The 24,488-nt window shown below is 37.5% G+C and overlaps 1 protein-coding gene across 1 annotated transcript in view; it reads right to left on the minus strand.

Annotated features, from left to right (window-relative positions):
- The window catches only part of SEMA3E (semaphorin 3E), a 233,406-nt gene that overhangs the window by 112,697 nt on the left and 96,221 nt on the right, over positions 1-24,488 (minus strand). The window lies entirely within an intron of this gene.

Consider the following 24,488-nt stretch of genomic DNA (forward strand, 5'->3'; position numbering starts at 1 on the left):
TTTATGAATCTAAAAACTTTAATTCAACTTAAGGTATTTATCCTATGTTTTTAAATACAGGAAGAATTATCCTTCACAATCTTTAAAGTGCTGTGTAAAAAACTCTTTTAAGGACTTTTATATTTACTTCTCTATGTGCAACAAACATCCCAAATCTACAATAAATATTCCCCTTTAATTCCAGATGAACACCAACTCAGAAATTGGTTTGAAAGTCATGTCCAAAATCAAATTGTTCAAGTGTGGAAAGGATCAGGTTTGTTAATACAATGAGGTAACCCATGGTAGCATTCAGTATAGTGGGGACGAGTTTTGATAAACCTGGTGGGGATCTACTTTCTACCACTGTGTTTTGGCTACTGTTATGCATTCTTCCCAACATCAGAAATTACAAATTGTTTGTTTTAACTAACATACATGTAATTTAGGAAGTCAGAATCTGGGAAACATGTTATGTGTATACATTTGTTTGTTTGTTGAAGGTATTTAAATGCATGTAGCAGTTCAGTACTTACGATTGGTAAATGATATATGAGAGTCTTTGATGATGAGAGAGGATATCATCCCCAATACTGATACCATTGTAATTAGTCAGTTATTAATAATAGGAAAGGAGTGAAAGGGAGGCAACACATTATAAACATGGTCACGTAGGCAGCTTCACTAGGAAGCTTCAATTTCATACTCTCAGGGAAGCACTGGCCCATTCCCTACAGATCACTGCAGGAAGGGGTCCAACAAAGGGGAGATAGATGCATCCTCAGTGAAGTGGGGATGACTAGGGAAGGAGCTTGTCAGTCAAACCTGGGGACAAAGATCATTGGTCAGAATGGGTAGGGCTACTGCAGGACCACAAAAATTTGGAAATACATAATCCCCTAAAGAAAAAATTGTGCTCTATCTCTATCTCTATCTCTATCTCTACCTCTATCTCCACCTTTATCTCTATCTCTATCTCTCAGCCCTTCTCCCATGTTTTCTCTATAGCCATGTGGCCCTGTGGACCCCACATGCAATGGACTGCTGGGTTGCAACTAGGAACACAAACCAAGCTAGCCTGATGCTGGGTTGGATTGCTCCAACATGTAATAGAAGCTCCAAACACTGGCTTTGATTTTAGTCCTGCTAAAGGCAAAATGGGACTTCTTCCTTGGTGAGGCTGAGGGAAATACAACCTTGGAAAAGGGATTTAATTATATGCAAATAAAAATCACTCGTTCTCCCATGCAATTCTCAGAAAATTCTTTTTCTTGGGATATCGCAAGAAGCCCACTCCACAAGCAACCGGTAGGGGACGAGGACCTCTCCCCTCCAATAGTAATACTAGACCTTGCATGCTAGAGAATTCCTGAAGAGAGCTCCCTGGGAAATTAGAAGATGACTTCATTTTCCAAAGGTCGATGTCTAATGCATCTGGTAGAGAATGTGGAATACTGGTGACCAGAACATCTCATCCATAGAACAACATGAAATCTGACAAATCTACAGAATTCTGCACAATCTTATACTGCTTCTGAGAACAGAGAGATGAAGTATCTTTTCTCATCTATTACGGATGTATTCACTGTCTATATCTCTACTATGTGGATACCCCAAATTTTGTGGAGTAGGGCTAACTTTTAATATTTAGTTTAAAATAAACAATACTGCTAAAATCGTATTATTCCTTATAAAGGTAAAATTTGTGGAACTGAGTCATTTGACTATCTAATAAAGAAACTTAGAAGAACTTTTCAGGAAGAGATGGGGAGAATAATCAAGTGCTTTTTTGGGGGGAGAAATAAAATAGAAATTTGAGAGATTTAGGTGTTCTTGAATCCTGAAAGACAAATTTGTCAAAAAAGAATCAGACTTTTTTTCCTTCCTTATTAGGAATTCACAAATAGTAGAACCTGTGCATTTTAGAAATCCAATCCCATAACAAAAATATAGATCAAAGCTATGCCTTTACATATACTCACTTATGGTTTCATAACAGGACTGATAAGTGGATTCTTTTCTAAAAAAAGTTTTCCCAGTTATTCTAATAGGTTGCCCAAATTCCCAAAGTTTTATGCAGTAAAATCATTATCGGCAAGGATGCAACTGATCAAAAAATGGTTACATATTATCTGACATTAACAAGTAACTCTAGAGTTACCAAATATACTAAGGTTCAAAGCTTAGGGAATAAGTTTGCTGGAAAATAGAGAAAGTCATGAATGAAATCAAATATGAGGATTCTACCCTAAAATGTTGCTACAGTGGATTAGTTCATGCCTAAATTTAAAAAGTATGAATTGAAATGTAGAGGAAGCCCAATCAGTAAAGGAGGTACCCCATGAATGAATTTCATTTAGGGATGACCTTGCTTGTTTCCTAGTGATGTCATTAGGACCTCATTACCCTTGTATGCACAGAGAGACGAGAGATAGAGGGAGGGAGAAAGGGAGGGAGGGAGGAAGAGAGGAGAGAGAGAGAGAGAAAGAGAGAGAGAGAGAGAGGAGAGAGAGAGAGAGAGAGAGAGAGAGAGAGAGAGAGAGATTGGTCAATTTCCACCTGATTTTATGACTTGCCAATTTCTGTTGTACTTGCTATAATTCTTATAATCTAAAGGTGGTAGTTCCTATTTCTTTGTTAGAGCCCTGGTCAGTGTGGCTCAGTTGATTGAGTGTCGTCCCATGCACCAAGAAGTGGTTGTTGGTTCCAATCCCAGTCAGGGCGCATGCCTGGGTTGGGGGCTCAAACCAGGAGGCTGTCGATCAATACTTCTAACAATGACTCTGTAACCTATTATATATAAAACTCTTTCCAGGAGCAACTAGGGAAAGTCTATTAGGGGGTTATGTACCTGAAATCAAATGTATTTTGTAAAGCCTCATAACTCCCATTTGAACCCAGTGATCCCACTTCCAGGAATATATCCCAAGAAACTAGAAACACCAATCAGAAAGGATATATGCACCCCTATGTTCATAGCGACACAATTTACCATAGCTAAGATTTGAAAACAGCCTAAGTGCCCATCAGCAGATGAGTGGATTAGAAAACTGTGGTACATCTACACAATGGAATACTATGCTGCTATAAAAAAGAAGGGACTTTTACCATTTGCAACAGCATGGATGGAACTGGAGAGCATTATGCTAAGCTAAATAAGACAATCAGAGAAAGATAAATATCACATCTTCTCATTCATTTGGGGAATATAATGAATAGCATAAAGTGATGAACAAAAACAGATCCAGAGACAGAGAAGCATCGATCAGACCATCAAACCTTAGAGCAGTGGTTCTCAACCTTCTGGCCCTTTAAATACAGTTCCTCATGTTGTGACCCAACCATAAAATTATTTTCGTTGCTACTTCATAACTGTAATGTTGCTACTGTTATGAATCATAATGCAAATATCTGATATGCAGGATGGTCTTAGGCCACCCCTGTGAAAGGGTCGTTCGACCGCCAAAGGGGTTGAGACCCACAGGTTGAGAACCGCTGCCTTAGAGGGAAGGTAGGGGAAGGTGGGGATAAGGGGGAGAGATCAACCAAAGGACTTGTAGGCATGCATATAAGCCTAACCAATGGACACAGACACCAGGGGGGTGAGGGCATGAGTGGGGGGTGGGGGGAGGAATGGGGGGATAAGGACACATAAGTAATACCTTAATCAATAAAGAAAAAAAAATAAGATAAAATGGAAGGTTTTCCCAATATTCAATAGTTGGGCTTGTTATAATTCAAAATAATTCAACAGCAATAACATCAACAGAAAAATTGTTTTATATCAATTTTAATTGTTATTAACTTTAATTCCTATTTTATAAATTGTCTCAAATACCTACAGAATTTTTCATGTTGCTTTCATTTATCAATTTGTGACATTTTCATCTTACTTTTGAGAAAATTAAAATATTTTTTGTTTCTTGGTGTATACTAAAGCCAAAGGAAGCTGGAGCAGGAAGCTTTTCTCCTTCTCAATTTTTTTTCTCCTTTTAGTTTTAGAGCTAGCACTTTCAGTAATATTATTAGTGATCTTAGTTCCAAATTATAGTCCGCGGACTCGGCATATTTACTAAGCGATGGCTAACTTCTTTATCCCTTCAGACTGCTTCAAGCTGCTTACATGAAAGAATCAGAAAACATACAGGAAGGGGGGACAACAGACACTCTAATCTCAGGTAATCTCCAGAAAACACAGTGCAAACAATGGACAGGGCTGACTCGGTTAAAAGGAGGGAGCTCGTCTTGAGTTCTTCTTCCTCTAAAAATAACATGAATTACTTGGGGGAGGCAGTGGACAAAGAAACAAGACGAAACTGAGCTACGCCAACTCAGAGTTCATCCGGAAATTTTCTCAAGAGGGAACTAATTATTATTGCTAAGCTGCATGTTAATTATCAGCTGTCAATGAAGACATACAGAGGATTTAGTCATTTCCTCTCCTGGCCTTTCTTCTTAACCTGCAAGGGAAATAGTTCTAAAACTCATTGACAGCAATATATTACAGAGACAGCTCTCCTCACTTTGTCAAAACATATTTAAATTCCACACCTCAGTGTGTAAATGGGGTGGAGAGAGTGCACATTTTTTCGGTTCTCAAACAAAAACAGATCTTCAAGGGAGGGATGTTTGCTTCTTGAATGTATACTTCTTCCGCTGTCACCTGCAAACTAGCGACTTCCTGAGACCCATTATTTTTTAATAAATCCTTTTATTCAATGCATATCTTAAAGTGAAGTCAACAATAACATATTGAGTTGCACACATAGGAAGCATTATTAATAACAATGGAATATGGAAATAACCATTAGAAATTTTCTTCAATTTCTTAATGGTTCAAAAGGAAAAGGCTTCTTGCAACATGCTTCACTGATTTTGACAGATCTGATCAATGATCACTAATGGCTTGTAATAATGTTGAAACAGAGTAGTAAAGAAATAAGCAATTGCCGAAACCGGTTTGGCTCAGTGAATAGAGTGTCGGCCTGCGCACTGAAAGGTCCCAGGTTCGATCCCGGTCAAGGGCATGTACCTGGGTTGCGGGCACATCCCCAGTAGGAGATGTGCAGGAGGCAGCTGATCGATCTTTCTCTCTCATCGATGTTTCTGACTCTCTATCTCTCTCTCTTCCTCTCTGTAAAAAATCAATAAAATATATTTTAAAAAAAGAAATAAGCAATTGACTTTTTAAAGTGCAAACAGGGAATAGTTCAATGATTTGCTGATTAGTCTTTCTAGCAATGGTCTGTGGCTGGTCTTTCATGAATTCTCTGAACTTTTAGATTCTTTCTTACAAGTCAAAGGTCTACAATAGGCATTGCATTGTGCTGCTCCAAGTTTTCATCATAAACTTCTTCAACAAAAGCAGAAAGACTTGGAATGTACATATGAACAGCCTACATATTAAATAGCCTTTTACTTCCTTGGTCAAGGAAAACAAAATAGTGTCAAAATTTTAAGATTACTCATTTCTGATATATATATATATATATATATATATATATATATATTAGCCAGTATTATACATGTTATTCTGGCTTACAGGTCTCTGAACTCCTCTACGAACACGAGGTCACCCTGGGCCACGGTTACACAGTATTATTGTCTATCCGTGTACTGTATGTGTTTATGTGCTTGTATTTAAATTATTGAACTAAAAATCATAGAATGTAAAATGTACTACCTAAACGTCAGTGATTTAACAATTTATTTTTGATTGCCTAATTGTTTAATTATGATTATATTCTAATTTCATTGGAGGACAAAGGAGCAAGTCCTATGTGAATAGCTTCCTAACCTGAATCTGCATCCCAGGGGTACCCTGAACTGGGACCACAATGTGCCATTCACTCAGTGTTCCTTTAGAGGCTTGTAAAGAGTGACATGTTAGTCTAAATGTAATGGGAGGGCCTGCACAGGCTTTAAGAGCAATTCTATAACCAGATTTGTTTTTTAAATACCAGTTGGTTTTGAATTACGTAAAGGCCAAAGGGGGCAAAAGTTGAAAGGAGGTTTAAAGACTATTTTTAAAAACTCCTCATCTGAGGATATGTTTTTGTTGATTTGAGAGAGAGAGAGGAAGGGAGGGAGGGAGGGAGGGAGGGAGAGAGGAAGGGAGAAAGAGAGAGAGAGAGAGAGAGAGAGAGAGAGAAACAAGGATGTGAGAGAGAAACATCAATCGTTTGCCTCCCCTACATGCCCCAAGTAGGATTAAACTGGCAACCTAGACTTGTGCCCTGACTGGAAATCGAACCTGAAACCTTTTGTTGTATGGGACTATGCTCCAACCAATCAGCCACCTGGCCAGGGCATTGCGTAACTTAAAGGTATACAACATAATGATCTGATTGTATTGCAAATGATGACCACAAGAAGTTTAATTCACATCCATCATTTCATATAGTTTTTTTCTTGTGATGGGTACTTCTAAGATTTACGTTCTTAGCAACTTTCAGATGTACAATAGAGTACTGTTAACTATAGTCATCATGATCTACACACATCCCCATGACTTATTTATTTTGTAACTGGAAGTTTGTACTTTTCTAATTTCTTATTTTAAATTTGTTTTTATTGTTGACACTGTTTTAGATGTCCACCATTTCCCTCCCTCTATGTCCGCCTTCTCCCAGCCCACCCCATCTACTGGCCTTCACCGCACTTGTCTGTGACCATGGGCTAAGCAAAATGTTCTTTGGCTAATCTCTTCCCCTTTTATCCAGTCCTTCCCATACCTTCCCCTCTAATATTCCCGAGCCTGTTCCATGTGTCCATGCCTCTGGTTCTATTTTGTTTGTCAGTTTATTTTGCTCATTAGATTCTACATATAAGTGAGATCGTGTGGTATTTGTCTTTCTCTGACTGCCTTTGTACTTTTTTAAAAAAATAATTCTCACCTAAGGATATTTTTCCCATTAATGTTTTAGAGAGAGTCCAGGGGAGGGAGGAAGTGGATATATAGAGAGAAACATTGATGCCTCCCACACATGCCTGAACCAGGGCCAGGATCAAGCCTGCAACTGAGAGGTATATGCCCTTGACCAAGAATTGAACCCACAACGCTCTAACATTGAGCAAAACCATCAGGGCATATAATGGAAGCTCTAAACTTTTTGAACATATTCACCCATTCCCCCACATCTAAATTTTTATGTTTTTGTTGAAATTCTGTATCTTTTTCAAACAACTTTTATCATTGTTCTATAACACATTATATTTTCTTTAATAAATAATGTTACATAACAAAAAACAAGAAAATTAACTAAAATTGGAATTGCATTTTACTTTACCATATACTGATTCAAATAATACTAGTATTTGATATTTGAAATTCTTCAAAATAATATGACTCAATTTTTATATACTATATTGACCCCCCAAATCTATACTTTTTTAACCAAGTACATCCTTGCCGTTGCCTTAATAAAGAAACTTCTCCAGTTTAGCAAATGATAATTAACTCTGGTTTTCTACCCCTGAACCAACTCTGTCAGTCTTCTACTCTTAGTAAATGGTTCTTTGGATTTTGGCAAAAATCTAGTTTTTGTCCTGATTCTTTTTTTCCTGAAGGCCACACTATCTGTCCTCAACATCTTCACTACAACTACTCATTGACCAGAAAAAGAGCCTCCATTTTCTTGCTTCTGCTCTCTCCCAGTTCCCCTTTTACCCAATCGGTTTACCTCACAGTAGCCAGTGACTTCCTTTAAAAACAGAAATCGGATCATGATGTTCTTTAGATAAAAATCCTGGCTCAGACTCTGTCACACTCTGCCCTTTGCCCACCTCACTGGGCTGTTGCTCCACTTTCTCCCTTGCTCACGCAGCTCCAGGGCATGGGCTTTAGAGCTTTGTCTGCCTCTTCCTTTCTGTCTGATGTGCCTCCGGACCTCCACAGGGATGGCTCCTCTTGTCCTTTGGATCTTTCCTCTGTGAAGTCTGCCCAGTCTAAGAAATTGGAAGTGTCACCTAGGCACGCTCACTTTTATCCTCGCCGTTAATATCCTTTATTGCCTGAAGCATACTTGGTTTTGTTTTCTGTTTGTTTATATTTTTCCTTACTTCCATATTTTCTTCCTCCTCTGACAGGAAGCAGGTTCCATAAGAGGAGTGACTTTTTTCATCCTGGTCACTGGTATTCCCAGAGCCTAGACCAGTGCTCGCCATTTGTTTAGTAGGCACTCAGTAAAGACGTGTGCAAAGAATGAACTCTAAATCTCAACTACATGTGTGAAGATGGAGATAATAATAACTAATTAGTGGGTTGCTGTAAGAATCAAATGATTCATAGTACCAAATGGATGGCTAATATATGTATATGGACTCCTTTCTCCCTCCCTCCCTTCCTCCCTCCCTTCCTCCCTCCCTTCCTTCTTTCCTTCCTTCCTTCCTTCCTTCCTTCCTTCCTTCCTTCCTTCCTTCCTTCCTTTCATTAATGTTGATAAATTATTGGCCAATGGCATTAAATAAAAATCCCCCCTGCAGAAACAGGTCTTTCTTAATTATACTCTGTCAAGTGGACATAGTTTCTCTGTAGGCTTATTACATAGGCTTACAGTAAAATAGGAAATTTTGCAAGTACACGATTACTATGATCACTGTCAACAGCTAGTCTATTTTAAGTTAAAACCTTGCTTTCCTAACATCAGTAGATTGGTATAATTTTCTATTCTGTCTTTCAATTCACATCCATCTCAGCTTGCAAGGGAAAATTAGTTTTTATTTTCTTAGAAAATTTCTTTTGTTTCTTTATCATCTACTTATTTATGAGCTCAATAAAAAAAAATGCATTTTACAAAAACTATCTCCCCTCTACCCTTGACATTTAAATTCAAAGTACCAGAATAGAAGGCAAAAATTCTTTCAACATGTGTGCTATTACTATTAAACCTTAAATTTCTATGAGTTTTCCAGTATGTTAACTTGGTTGTTGTTTTTATAAGAACAGAGACGTCAATTTCTAGACAGGTGCATGGCTTGACATGGTGTTAAAGCATCACAGCTCAGCAGCCTCTGCATTTTCCTCTCTTGACCTCTAACAAAGATCTTTAGTCTCAACTCTATGAAAATAAAGCTGTCGCTTAACCCATATAATTTAATCTTACAAAACATTCTTTCTAAGAAAAAAATGACTTCCAGATGTACCAGGAGTTTGCATTCTGACACTCTGACATACTGAACATTTGCACCTTTAAAAATATGTCTTTTCCAGACTGACGTATTTCCACAAAAAATGACTCAGGTGTAATCTGGACACGTTCTCTATTAACATGACATTTTCCTCCTAGGTTCATTACTGACAGAATAATAACTGAATTTCAAATCCAGGCAGAATGAAGGTGACTTTATAATCTTTTGATATTCCATTAATTAAATGGAATTTGAATCTACTCATCACTATAATGACAAGGAAAATAATACCAATAATACTGTTGATAGATGTATATCTGGATATAGTAGGAATGAGGCTGTGCGTTATTTGCCATCATTTGATCAGTTTGGAAATGTTAGACAACCAATAAAAGCTCATTTGCTCTTAAATTACATGCCTCAATTACTGTAGCTGCTGCCATGTGAACCGGATGCCACTTAATAGGTAATAGGCCCCCTGGGTGGGTGGGTTCTCTTCAGATGTGGCTAACTCAGGGAAACATGAAGAGAGGAGGCAAGCCCATGCTATGTGTACAATTCACTGATGACCTTCTTTCACAAAAAGTCGCCTTAGTGACTAAGCTGCTAACAAATTCTTCTTCTGTTTTCCCTTTCCAGCAGTCCTCAAGAAGCACCGATTCACTTCCCAGAAAACCCTGTTGTTTACAACCTGTCAGAAGGCAAATAGTACCCAAAAAGGCCACCCATGTGTTCTCTGAAAACTACGAAGGGAGGAAAGATTCAGATGAACAGAAAGGCTCTTGGATGGTAGGTACCACATGAAAAATATCCAATTGATGTCATTTAATTTGCCCTTCACATCATACCAATAATGAATGCACAATGCTGCCCATTTTATAGAATAGGAAAAGAAGCTCACGGAGAAAGTTAAAACCTTCCTAAGGTCACGTACCATTTGAATGTTGATATTTTTGGATCTAGTACATTATTTTGCTCATTTTGTTATTTGGTCCATAAACAGAGACTTTGTATAAATATACAGTTTCTTTGTTGACTCAGGTTAGTCATAGGGTTTCAGTACGGTACATCTCTTAGGAGTGTTACAGGTGTCTCCCTGATTGCATGTATTTATCAAATCGCATTTACCCATAATAAATGGTCACAGACACCTGTGGAAGTAGGCATTTCTCCAGTCTGTACCTCAGTCTTTTCTCATAATTTGCCCCAGACATCCCCAAGGCTATCTCCTGGCAGTCGTGCTTATGTTGTATAACCTGATTACAACAAACAGAAAAGAATGGGTCCCAAAGGATCAGACAATACAGAGAACAGAAGGCGAAGAAAAGGAAACAAAGAACCTCTATTAACGTCAAACACGTAAGAGGAGATCATGTTCTTAAAGATAAAAATTAATTTAAAACATAAGAGCAGACACCTGTGTTTGTTCCCAATTTTGCTGCTGAATATATAATTTACAGGAGAGTAAGTTTCCCATTTGTAGGGTGAGAACGAGGAGTGGATGAGATCGACTAGCGAGGTTTCCTCTAGCTTCACGAACTGTATCTCATCATGAACTATATCATCTCCAGTTGGGAAAACACAAATCAAAAATACCCAAAGGATACTTTCTAGAACTTTTAAATTTGCAAAATTTTGCAAACCAATGAGAACTGCAGAATTAATTCTGCAGTACAAAGAGATAAGAATTAATGCTGAAGATACAATTTCATATCTGTTGAGTTCTTATGTCAAAAAAGTATGTCATTATGGGTCAAAAAATAACCAATTTATTGTTATTGATCTTCTCTCCTGTACTTTTTGATAAGCTTCAAATATAATGAGGAAGCTATACATTAAATGTATTCAAACTTCATATTGGTGTAACCCATTCATTAATAAAATGAGAAAATATTAATTAGGTCATGCTAACATTAGGAAAATGAAAAGATTTGTCAAAACCTTTATAAATTATAATGTAATCACCTAAGCCAAAACCTTAGTGCTCAGGAAACAAGTAACTTGGCAAATGAAAACACCTTTCCACGTGCTGAGAACAAGAGAACAAATGATAAATTAAAAATAAAAAGCATGGAGAACTTGGAAGACATTTTTATGAGATAAATTAAAATGTCTTTTGTAGAATGCACTGGAGAACTCCAAAGTATAAAATTAGCTCTAGACAAGTAATTTATTAGGATAATAAGTTAAAAGAATGAGCCTGGTTGGTATGGCTCAGTGGTTGAGTGTCATCCTATGAACCAGGATGTCATGGTTCGATTCCTAGTCAAAGCACATGCCCGAGTCATGGGCTTAATCCCCAGTGGAGGGTGTGCAGAAGGCAGCTGATCAATGATTCTCTTTTGTCATTGATGTTTCTATCTCTACTTCTTCCTTCCTCTCTGAAATCAATAAAAATGTATTAAAAACATAAAAGAATGACCCATAAATTCTGTCATGAAATTCAAGATCAGGTCCTCATTTTATATTTTAGGAAAGGACGGCCCATCATCTCCTTTGGGAATAAACGGAATTTCTTAAAATATTTCTCCCAGCTGGAGGCAAGAGTGAAATGCAGTAACACATAGGTGTCCTATCCCAGCCCCCAACTTTATCAGAACAGATGCTCGCACCCACATAACTGGCCATCCATCATCAAGTCAAATGTGATTTTACATGCACTTGGATCCCTCTGGCAGGGTCACTGCCCCTATCTGGGGAAAAAATTCCATATGAAATTGGGAACAGGAGGTCAATTTTCTTGTCCTGTCATGGCTAAGAAGAGATAGCCTCTGCCACTGGAAAGCAGCAAATGCATTAACCTCCCTGAGTGGCAGATGCCCTTCAAAGTGATGATGCAATTTCTTAGAATGTTTAAGGTTAGCGACTGCGTTAGTGACTGCAGGATTTATCACTTTAAAACAGCTCTCTCTCTCTCTCTCTCTCTCTCTCTCTCAAGAGAGAGACAAAACAAAGAATGTGAATGTGGGGAGGGTGATGGTAAGCAGAGGCAAACAGGAAGTATAAAATCTTTCACTTTAATATTTTCTCTCACTTTGCAACAGTGGAAAGAAAAAATGGTAATTAAAATTGAGATAATGTCGAGAAATGATAATTTTTGTTACAGTTCATATTGCCAAAAATAATAAAACTTAATAGACATGATATTGAGGTATTTAAAGCTATCAAGCCCCAGCCTGTTTTTGTCGAATTTATCAATTACAGCCCTCAGTGAAACTTCTGATTTTCTATATAAAATATATAGACATTTATTGCTATATCTAAATTATTAAATGCTTACAAATAGTTAAAATGTTTATAATGAGACCGTTCCAGAACATTAAGGAAATTAACTAAACGATTGACTGGCAACATAATTTTATTTGACAAAGGCAAGGTTTCTAACTGTGGCTGTTACTCCTAAAAACTCAATTGCAGTATTTAAAATTCTATAGTTACTTCACTCATGTTTTTAATATCCATTGATACTACATAGAATGTATGACATCTTATAAGGCATTTTACGATAATAAATGATTTAGAGTAAATTAAAGTTTTGGAAGGCAATTAATTAGCACACTTCCCTTAGTAAGTAAAGCATTTTTACTGGTAATTTACCATGAGTAAAATAATAATGAACTAATTTCTAATGTAAGTAACTATCCTACTTATATGACCAAGGAGGCACCATATTTGGAACAAAAAGAGATTTTTTTTTTGATCAGGTAATAGTGAGTTCTCTTAATTTACTATGAACAGAAGCTTAATGTTTTCCAGGGGGGCTGATCTAATGACAAGACTACCTATGTGGTATAATTTGAAGACGGGTAATATAGAGGGCCCTCAGAGTCCAATTATGTAATCCTCTCCTAGTCATGCCTGTCATTAAAGTTTTACAACTTTGATATTTCTGGCCTTCAAGAAACCCTATTAAAATTTTGGAACCTCTGGGAGGGATTATACCTTAAACTTTTATCAACTAATGACTTAGCTTCTCATGAATAATTGAACCGGGTCCTGGGTAAATGTAACATTAGATAAACCTAGAGGAGGGGTGTTTTCATGTGGAAAGAAAGAATAACAGCACGTTAGGGGGTGTGTGGGGGTGGTAGGGGTGCAAAGTTGACATCAGTCCAGCTTTCATAGTGCTGCCCTAACAGGCCAGGTTTCTAGGTCCTGGCACATAGCTTTGCCTTGTTGCCAAAAGAGGGACTCTAGAGCCAACTAAATTGTTCACTTTTGGCCTAGTGTTCTGGAGGCAATCAGACACACTCCATGACATACCAGGGTGTGTCTGAATGGTGTCACAAAAGTCTAAATAATTGGGTCAAAAATTTACTTTGGCACCCATCAGCCTGACAAAAAAACATGATTTTAATGGTAAATTTAGTGCTCGGTGTGGGGGACTGACTTTCTGCTGATATTGGTGTTTCTGTTTCTTAAAGAACAGTGATTCTCTACCTTGGTTGCACTTGGAATCTCCTGGAAGCTCTAAGAAAATGCTGATTCCTGGGTCCCTCACCAAGAGAGTATGGTGTAAGGTTTGACATTGGCATTAAAAAAACAAAAAACTCCCCCAAGTAATTCTAATATGACACAAAACTGAGAACTTCTGCTGTGGAATAATTCTGCTGAAGTTCAGCTATTAGGTAAGCTATAAAAATTGAATGCATATAATAATCATAGGTTTGTGAGCTTGTGGGTTGGTTACAAATAATTGCTAGGATATCAAATTCGCCAAAATGTTGCAGTCATTATCCAATCTTCAGTCAATAATGGGAGGAAAATGAAACTAATCACTGCTTGGCATTACAGATAAGATCAAGAAGGGCTGAGAAAAACATTCTTAACTGAATATTATAGCAACGTATTTATAATGGAAGCAAATATGGCTGTGCCTACATGTTTATGTATATACATATTCTATGCTGTGATTAGTCGGTATTGAGTGGAATGCCCTTCACCTGCCCCATAAGACACCTCTCATGTGATGAATCTATTTTGTACAATGTTCAAGAAAATACTTTTATTTAAGATATCACATATTTTATATAATGGTTAACTTTGAATATTTCAGCTGGAAGAAAGTTTATTTTTAAAAGATGGTGCTTCATCTCTCAGATTTATGACCATTAAAAGGGGGATAAACTCAAAAATAAATCTCTGTGTTGAGTGCTATGAGTTTGATTTTGAGCAGCTTTCAACACGCAGATTTCTTAATAAACTATGTGTGTCTCCTGTCATTTGTAAGGTGTTTAAGGCATTGGGGTAAGAAATCTAGCTAGTCTAGGCAGGCAGTGGGCACACGGTGCTGTGTGCAGATGATGTTTTATTGCATTGTACACTTGAAACCTGTATGGTTTTGTGAATTTATCACCCCAATAAATTTAATTAAAAAAAAAAAAGAAATCTAGCTAGTCTAAAAGACTTCATGCCATGTCTAACTCATGCATTGAAAAAATGTGGTGGGACATTGTATGAAGAGCCTGTCAGTTTTAGAGGTGAACCCTTCCTTTGGGTCAGGCGTAAATATGTTTATTTTATAGGGTGAAATAAAGCAGATCTTTTAGGACGGCATGACAGAGATTTGTTAGTGTTCTAATGTCATATTCTCCACCGAAAGGAGTATCAAACAACATTCATGATTACTCCCAATGATTGCCATTTTCTATTCAGTAAATGAGCATTTTTTAAAAAGGTCTGAGCACAGCTAGTCTCTGCGTACCAGCAACTGAATGCTTCTAAGGTGTAAGGGTCTAGACTAATGAGATCTCCATTTGTCCATTGAGGTCAGGGTCAAGGTAAAGGTCCCTCTCTCTTCTCTAATAGCAACATTAAGACAGCAAGAAACTGCTGCATATTCTGGTTGTTGCAATATATGGAATGTGTTTTGTGAGAACGGAGTAGCATGTGATGTCAGGGTTACCTCAGTACAAAAGAGAAAGGTCACAATTTGCTAATTTCATTTGTTTATCCAACAGAAATGGAAAAGAAAATTGTAACTGATTGGAAGGTGAATGCTAGGCACTGTTTAGGCCCATAAAGTAAACTTGTCCAAAAATCTTCTAGTACTAAAATCTTCACCCATTTGATTCCCATGATTAATTTAACTGAAGTGGTCATCCAGGTGTCTGATTTCTTCCACCCTCCCAAATCCATCCCAGTCTGTATTTAATACAGACTTCCCATTCAAAAAAGAAGAGTCTGTAGACAGGAACATATAATTAAAAGATCTCCCAGGCTGGCAACCCCCAAAAACTGCATGTCTACTGTTCAATTACTCGAGGCTGAAACCTTTGATCTGAGTCTTCATTTATCGGCCTTCACAAACTAGCAACCCCTGGAAACACAGGCAGTGGGGTACATTCATTTTACTCTGAGTATAGACATTGGATAAAACAAGACAAAAGAATGGGCATTCCATTCCAAAAAGGTATTATATTTGGTTCTGGTACTCTATAACTTCTAAAGGAAGCAAAAGGGAAAAAAATCAGATATGTATATTTTAGAGATAACTGTATTTAATATTAATTTGAGCTTACTAAGAAAGAATAAAGCTTGTCAAATGTCTATAACAAATTATTTTGCAATTATAAAACGTAGTCTTATTAAATGGTATCTGAAATTAGTAATTTATCATCTGAGGTTTGAATACCCAAGGAATGTGCTGAAAAGGAATTGGAACCATAAAAAGGCAAAAATATAGTGAATTGGGTAAATAAGGTATTTTAAATATCCTAATGAGCTATCTCTGTACTTTGAATGTGACCATATAACATAACGTGTGCCTTCTTTTTAATTTTGGTGTAGTAGAGTAATAAAGATAACATGCATTAATACTATAAATATGATTTTTGAAACTTTATTTAATATGTAAAAACAAAAATGCTCTGCATTCAAAGCTTCATTACTAATGAAAGCTGTTTTTGCCTTTCATAAGGACAAGCTAGAAGAGGAGCTAATTTATTCATACTTTTGAAATAGGAATAGTGAATTTATATTTTTAAAATATCAAAGGGAGGGTATACGTCAATTATAATAGGAAAGTCTCTATTTACGGAGTGTTTGTTTTAATGAACTGCCATTCATATTTGGTTGTTCTCATTCTTTGTTTTGGGAGTTAAGCCCCACGCTCATGCTCACTCCTTTCCAATTAGTCAGATGTGCCCTGCTTGGTACTAGGTGGTTACTACACCACAGCTTTCTAGTTTTCAGACTTAATTAAAAAAGTGATAGTGAGTCTTGGCTCAAAATCAAGGCTGTGACCCCTGCAACCATCACATCTCCTTTAATCTCCCACAGCTCTGCTCCCTGACAAATTCCCTGGACAGCATAATTACCCCTTCCCATAACACTTCCAAATGCTCTGCGGGGTTCCCAGGGGAGGCAGCACGGAGGTGCCATAAACATGTTAAGGAAGAAGCAAAAAAATTAATTGTTTTTTCTAAAAATAATTATTTAATACAACAATTGTCCAATGTTGATTGCACAAACACATTTTAAAACCTTATAAAGTTAATTGCATATTTTATAGTGAAGGTGAACTTGCCACAAAACTAGTCTTTGAGATCATATTTAGGTTCTTTTATCATTAAAAGCAAAATGATCACTGGGTCTTCTTTAAAAAAAAATACATCTTTTACATACAATTTCGTATCATGAAAAATGAGTTAGTTGGGTGACTTTAGCATGCACTTTTAGGGAACCAATAATGGCATTGTGTTTTTAGAACTTATACAATTAGGTTTTCAAATATCATTACCCAATTATATTTGTTTGATATAAATGCCATACTATTTTGATCCAGCAGTCAAAATCTCTTTCAGGTTTTTGGTACAAATGTACAAAGGATTCAAATTCAGGATTTAACAAGCTTCTAATAGCTCTAGCTCTATAACTTGTTAGAGACTTTGTTTTCTTAAAAGTAAAGAAAAGTAACAAAAATTTATTGTCCAATGTAACTGCATGCCACATTTCTTATTCTAAGGAAGAAAAATGATTAATTGGAGTTTAGGTAGATTTACATGGTCATTTATTAACTAAACATTCTGTAACAAAGTGTGAGTAATTAAATGAAAATATGCTGCTTTCACATGCATTTGTAAAGATTTTTCTTAAAGAATCAGGATAGTTAGGAAGAGGGACAGAGAACACTTGAACCTTACCTTTGGTAATGATTTAATATCATATTTACTTAGATGCTTCACCTGCCTATAGTCATGCATTTTTTCCCTGTAGGTACATACTCATGGTAAATAAAATAATGAAGAAAAATTATTTTCCCCATATATTATTCCTTCCTTCCCTCGCCAGGACAAATAAGAGATTAAATTAAACTAAGCAACAGCATTCTTCAGATTGGACAGTGGCAAAACAATTAGTTTGCAAGGCTACCCCCATCTAGGGCCTCTGCCTTCCTGCCTCATCTTCTTTTCCCTCTCACTACTCCACAGGGGGCACAGCCTCTCCACAACCTCCTGCTCTGCAGGTGTTTTACTTTGTGTAACACTTTTTTAACTCAATAAAGGGTCTTTTTATGAAAAAAAGAAACCCAATCCCAAGTAAATGTTGTCACAAAGCATGAGCTGTTCTTTTGTATTAAAATGATCCAAAACAATAGTACAAACTATCAAGAAAACTAGCAGAAACCAAGCTGATTTCCTTAAACTATTGCCTCCTCCTTCATCCTTCCTGTACTGATTGGAAGAAGAGGGAGTGGGAGATATTCCTAATGTGCATCATCGTCCCATCACAAAATGCTTCTGGAAGTCCAAGCTTTGCCTGTACCACGGTTGTTGATCCATCTGCTTAATCCTTAGAGTTTTCTGTAAGAAATAATTTTATCAGGGATCTCTAGGATACACCTCTCTCTTCATCAATGGCAAGGCCCTCAGAGTATTAAAAAATTTGGATTTCATATGTTTTTTTTCCAAAATACTTTATTTATATATATATATATATTTATATATATATATATATATATATATATATATATATATATATAAATTTCAGAGAGGAAGGGGGAGGGAGAAAGAGATAGAGACATCAATGATGAGAGAGAATCATTGATCAGCTGCCTCCTGCACACCCCACACTGGGAATCAAGCCTGCAACCTGGGCATGTACCCTGACTGGGAATAGAACTGTGACCTCCTGGTTCATAGGTCAATGCTCAACCACTGAGCCACACTAGCTGGTCCTGGTGTGCTTAGTCTTCACATAAAACACCTAGTTGTTAGTGATTCTCCTATATCATTAAATTGATATTATATAACATATCACTATCGAACATAATTTTTTCCATCTAAACTTAGTTTTATTCATTAACTCAAATATTTTTATGCACAGTACTGATTTCTGTGTATCCTAATGCATAAAATAGTGAACCCCAGCTTCATAGAGCTTCCCTTCTCTATACAAAACAGGTTTCTCTTTTAAAGAGAAAATATTTTTCTTTAAAAAAATGTAAAGATATTTTGCTCTGCATTTTCAACATTGATTTTACTTGGAAAAATTCACAGCAAGGCTAAATTATTTAGGGAAAATATAAATCTACCACAATAAAGAAAATGCAAATTTGAGATCTCTCAGAATGTAATCAATGCTTAGCAAATCTTATCATGAAAAGGAATTTATCATTTGATTCCGACATTGCTGAGAGATAATATTTGCTTAAGTAATTGAAGGGGATAAGTCAAAATTACGTAGTTTCAATAATTGATATAAATGCTTCTAATGGACAGAATACATCTATAATAATAAAAGAATAATATGCTAATTAGATCAGACCTCCTTCCAGATGTCCTTTTGGACAACCTTCTGGACGTCCTTTCAGACAACCTTCTGGATGAAGTCACTGTGGTGGGGGCTGAGGCAGAGGCAGCATAGGCCCCAGGCCACCGCAGCGGGCGGGGGCTGAGGTAGCCAGCACGGCAGCAGGACGGAGCCCCTTGCACTAATTTTGTGCATCAGGCCTCTAGTTTACTATAACCACTAAAGTCAATGTGTTCTGATATCATCAGCACCTAATTTTAATATTCAACATCAGTGGACACAGAGTGGTATGTTTGATCAGTAGTAGGTAATTAACAGTTTATTTACCTACCACATTGCTCTTAACGGAATGACAGTATCAGACCCACTTGAGAGAGTTGAGTTCTTAACGTACCTTCCAGTGAAGCTACAATAAATTTTAGCAAGAAAAGTAAGGATGTACAATCATAGACATCATATATACAAAGGGAATTTGGTACTATCAGAATATTGCATCCTTTCTATGGAATCTTTATTTCCTGGAATACAATTTTAAACTCAACAAACTTTTGTGACTACCAAATGAAAGGAACACCACACATCTTTAGTGCTCCTATAGCACGTCACCCCTATGTCTTTCAGGTCTAAAAGCACAAGCATTTAAGTTGAACATCTGCATTGATAGGAAAGACTTCAGCAATAGCCTGGATGCTGCAGATCATGTGTTTTCGCAGCTGCCTTATGCTAGACAGAGCATGAAAGACGTTGCTCCATGGCATTTACACTCTATTCTCTAAATAACAAGCTGGCTTTGTAGAGGAGGGAGAGTGAGCAATGAAGCACTGTCACTTCCAGAGCTTGTTCTAAATACATCAACAACTTCGCAGACTTTATTTACCCACACGTTTAGAAAGAGAAAAACTATTCACATTTTGGAATTTAATTGCAAGTGCACTCCAGGAAATGCTGCTTTTTGCTACTTGCTGTACTCCCTCCAACCTGTGACAGGGGTGCATGAAAAATATTCATTTTTAAGTAAACAATGTACAATGCACAATCTACCAGCTTCATCATCATCACCTCACCGTCTTCTAAGGAGACGGAATATGTTTCTTGACTAGTTATTCCCTTACCTTATCATGAAGAATGGAGTGAAGGTTAGGGAAAGGGATAGCAGAAACCTAGACCATCAAAATTATAACAAACAGAACACAGGAAAAAGGAAAGTAGGAGTTGAAGAAAGAGAATCAACATATGAGTAAAAATACTTTTGAGATCAAATTCAGGCGCCAACAGCATATGTCATGTGACGGCACCTCTTATGTGAGGAAAATAAGATTTTCTAGTTTTTAGGCACTACTGGCATCTGAGGAAGGGACACAGGTACATTTGGACGCGGGGGGGTTGAGGAAATGAGAATGTGTTTATACAATAGTAATAAATAAGGACCATTGTGGAGAAGAATGGTTTAGGGATTCTGAGTGAGAAAAGTAATTACCAGAGTTAATTCCATTAGGAGTTTTGAAATCCCAAAGGTATTTTTTCCATTAGGGGCACATAAATGTGTAGGGGGTTGAAGGAGGGAACAGAGAAAAATCTGCAGAAAGAATAGAAATTTGAATGAGTGCCCATGATGGCCTTGGTTTTCTTCATGAAGGAGATAAGCATGACATCTGTGAGTTGGGGATGGACCTGTGGTTAGTTTGTAAGGACTATAGTCTCAGTTTGAGAGGTATTTATGGGGAATAGGTCACAGAATGGACAAGATGCATGTAGAAAATTGTCTGGAAAGCACTATAAGGATTCAGCCAAAATTGGGAGGACATGAGGTTTCTGCCAAATATGTTCATTAGCCCACTAATAGAAAAAAGATGAGTGAGCATTTACAAACCATAAGTAAGGAAAGGAAAAGGTATAAAGAAATCTATAGTGATAGTGATAACAGTGGTCTAAATTGGAGACTGGATAAAGGTCAGATGACATGTAAACAGGAAAGAGACTTATAGATTGGGATAGCTGTATAGCAACCAAACTTTTGTTTCGGTGTAACCTGAGTTCAAGTCTAAGCTCGTTACTTGATCTTAGTCAAATCACTTATCTTCATTTCGGTCAGTTTGCTTATCAACACAGTAATTATAGCACTTGCTAGAATTATTATAAGGATAAAATTAAATGATTATGTAAAACAGCAGAATATTATGTCCATTGATAAAAAGAGAGGATAAATGTACAACCGATCTCAGTGCATGCCAATGGTATGCTAACCTCCATTTCTTCCCTTCCTTCGTAATGCCCAGAGATCCTGTTAGCCCAGACTCTAGCACGGCCCTCCTTCTCAGGTAAGCTCTCTACTGCTTTCCATTATGTCACAGCCCTAAAATTTAGCCATTGTTTCCACTGATGCTGATTTCTCTGCTTTACAGCATAATAAAACCCCTCACTGCAGTTCTTTTTCTCATAAATTTCTAGCTTGTGTTAGCCTTCAGAGTTATCAACTCAAGTCTTTCTCGAGAGTAAACTTTCTACAATCTGACTTGTCTAATATCCTACAACAAAACTGACATTTTTAGCATGGCCTGGCTCTTCCTATTACCCCGACTTAATTCTCTAGCATGCCTCCAGAATCTCCCAGGATAACAGATACATTAACTTACACAACATTCCTCAAAAAGACCACACTTTCTCATGCTTCGGTGTCTTTTCTGCAATCCTCATCCTCTTGTCTCCTTGGTAAAGTCCTTCAAGACTCATACCAAACCCTAACAACATCCCCACTCTGCTCAGACTGAGTAACCCTGATATGCGTGTCACAGTTCTGGAACATACCTTCTGATACAGCCCCTATCACTTTAATGATCATAATTTTTTTGTCTTCAGACTCCACCAAATTATGAGAACATGGAAGCTTTGTCTTATTGACTTATGCATGGATAGAACCTGGCATACACAATAACGAAAGCTATTACATGTAAGGGCTACTACCAGGTGCCAGCCTCAATCTGCACAACCACCCCATGGGATATGCATCTTTCTCATCACTGCCATCTTATAGAAGAGAAAACCAAGGTACAGGGTGAGGTCATTTGCCCAAGGTCACACACTTTTAAGGTTTATAACTAGACCATGAACCAGTTTCTTTGATCTGGCCAATCTTTCTAAGCACTACACTGGCCTCTCCCAAAGCTGGTCACATAGTAGGTACGCAATAAAGATGTGAAAGATCAATGAAGAAGGCTTACAAGAAAATCAGCCCTGACAGTCTTTTGGCATTGGCACTGCTACAACACTCTCTTCTTTTGAGTGATTTTCTGATCTCTCTATGCAGAATAAGCTCCAAAACTATCCTGCATCAGAGAACTGACATTCATTTTAATATTTATTGAGTGCTATTTATAATTATTCTTGCTAGCTATGCCTAAGGGAGTCCAGTTAGAAAATGACATTCACTAGGATATTGGGGGATCTTAGAAATGGGCCTGACCAGACAGATGCTCCTCCTGTCTCAGTTACCAAGCCCCGTCACCAATGAAAGGACCTTCGAGACAGGAGTTTGGCTACAGAACCAATGTTAGTTTCTCCCTCCATACTCACCTCTCTCGTTATCAACCAGCACAAAAGTTCACCTCTGTTTTCTCCAACACTCCCTGCCTCTCTCCCACTGCCATTTGACCAGTGGGAGATGAGACTCAATGAGAAGTGTGGACTCACAGAGAGGCAGGTGGGGATCAATGAGAACAAGCTCAAGACTGACTGGCTCTCCAGCAGGAAGGGGAATGAAGCTCCCGGAAGAAAGAAATACACCTCCCTTGTCATTACTAGATTGCCAGCCTCTATTTCATTTAAGAAGAAGATGCAAATTTAGCATTTCTAATTTGAATACTGTTTGGGGGATAGATGGGCTAGAAGTTATTATTGAGTCAAAGACATTGCCACTCAAAGACAATTTTAAGTCAAACTTAGCTTTGTTGGTCACAGGAAATTGGCAAGTTCAGATTCTCTGTGACTGGCCAGTTTCAGACACCCGGCCTTGAGAGTAAGCTGGCGAGCTGCCAGATCTTGCTGGCTGGCTCCCAATAGCAACCTGCCTTGTTCTGTTTGGGGGTCCAAGAGTCTGGAGCATTAGGTGGTGGGTGAGAGAGATGTCAGCCACATGGCTAGCTCCCTCTCCTACAGTTGCCTGCAAGCAGAATGTTTGCATTGCAGTTAATAGGTGCTTTGGTTCCTTTGCTGGGAAGCACCTGGATCTTTTAAGATTTGTTTAGAGCAGTGATGGCGAACCTTTTGAGCTCGGCGTGTCAGCATTTTGAAAAACCCTAACTTAACTCTGGTGCCGTGTCACATATAGAAATTTTTTGATATTTGCAACCGTAGTAAAACAAAGACTTACGTTTTTGATATTTATTTTATATATTTAAATGCCATTTAACAAAGAAAAATCAACCAAAAAAATGAGTTCGCGTGTCACCTCTGACACACGTGTCATTGGTTCGCCATCACTGCTTTAAAGCCTGTGCATGGATGCCAGTGGAAGTTTTATAGGGACCTATGGAGCACTTCTTGCCAAGGAACATTTTCTTTTCAAATCATAGTCCACTTGCAGTGTCTTAGAGACCAGTCTGCCAGGGAGCTGTTTCCGACTTTCTAAGACTAGAAAGAATATGTTTACCAAGACGAGCAGGCAACCTTGAGGTTCATCCTCGAAAGGTCCAAGAGAAAATTTTGGCAAAATTATATTCCAATTATGCACAACTTATAACAATGAAGATACACACATTGCTTACATGCTGACTAAGAAATTGCATTATGCTTCATTAGCTAGAGAAGAGATGGTGTTAGAAAGAAAAAATTCTCTCTGGAATTTTGTTTAAACTTTGTTTTTTTTCTGAACAAAATAAAACATGTTTAAGGAAAAGCACAGTATTAGTCTGTGTTAGTAGCAACAACAAAAGACAAAAGACTGTGTGGTTTAAATAACAGAAATGTGTTTCTCACACAGTCCGGAGGCTAGGAAGTACCAAGGTCAGGGTGCTGGCCAACTCAGTTTCCCACGAGAGCGCTCTTCCTGGCTTGCAGTCACCTTCTCAGTTTGTCTTCACATGACAGAGAGCGATCTGTCTGGTGTCTCTTCTTAGAAGGACACTAATCCTATCAGGTACCTTCCTTATGAACTCATTTAACCTTAATTACAGTACCTCCCCCCCCTTACCTGAGGTTTCACTTTCCATGGTTTCAGTTACCTGTGGTCAACCACACTCTGGAAATATTAAATGGAAAAATCCAGAAATAAACAATTCATAAATTTTAAATTGCATGCCATCCTGAGTATCATGATGAAATCTGGTGCCACCCCACTTCATCCTACGTGGATGTAAGTCATCTCTTTGTTCAGTATATCCACACTATACATGCTACCTGCTACTCACTTAGTAGATATCTCAGTTATCAGAAAAAAGAGAAAGATCACATTCATGTAATTTTATTACAGTATGTTGTTTTCACCGTTCTATTTTATTATTAATTTTTGTTAACCTGTTATGGTGTCTAATTTATAAATTAAATCTTATCATAGAAATGTATATACAGGAAAAAACAATATATTTATTGAGAGTTCGGTTCTATTTGTGGATTCAGGCCTCCACTGGGGGCCA

This window comes from Myotis yumanensis, unplaced genomic scaffold (genome assembly GCF_028538775.1).
Source record: "Myotis yumanensis isolate MYYU_CA2020_CCGP unplaced genomic scaffold, mMyoYum1.0.hap1 SCAF_9, whole genome shotgun sequence".
Classification (NCBI taxonomy): Eukaryota; Metazoa; Chordata; class Mammalia; order Chiroptera; family Vespertilionidae; genus Myotis; species Myotis yumanensis.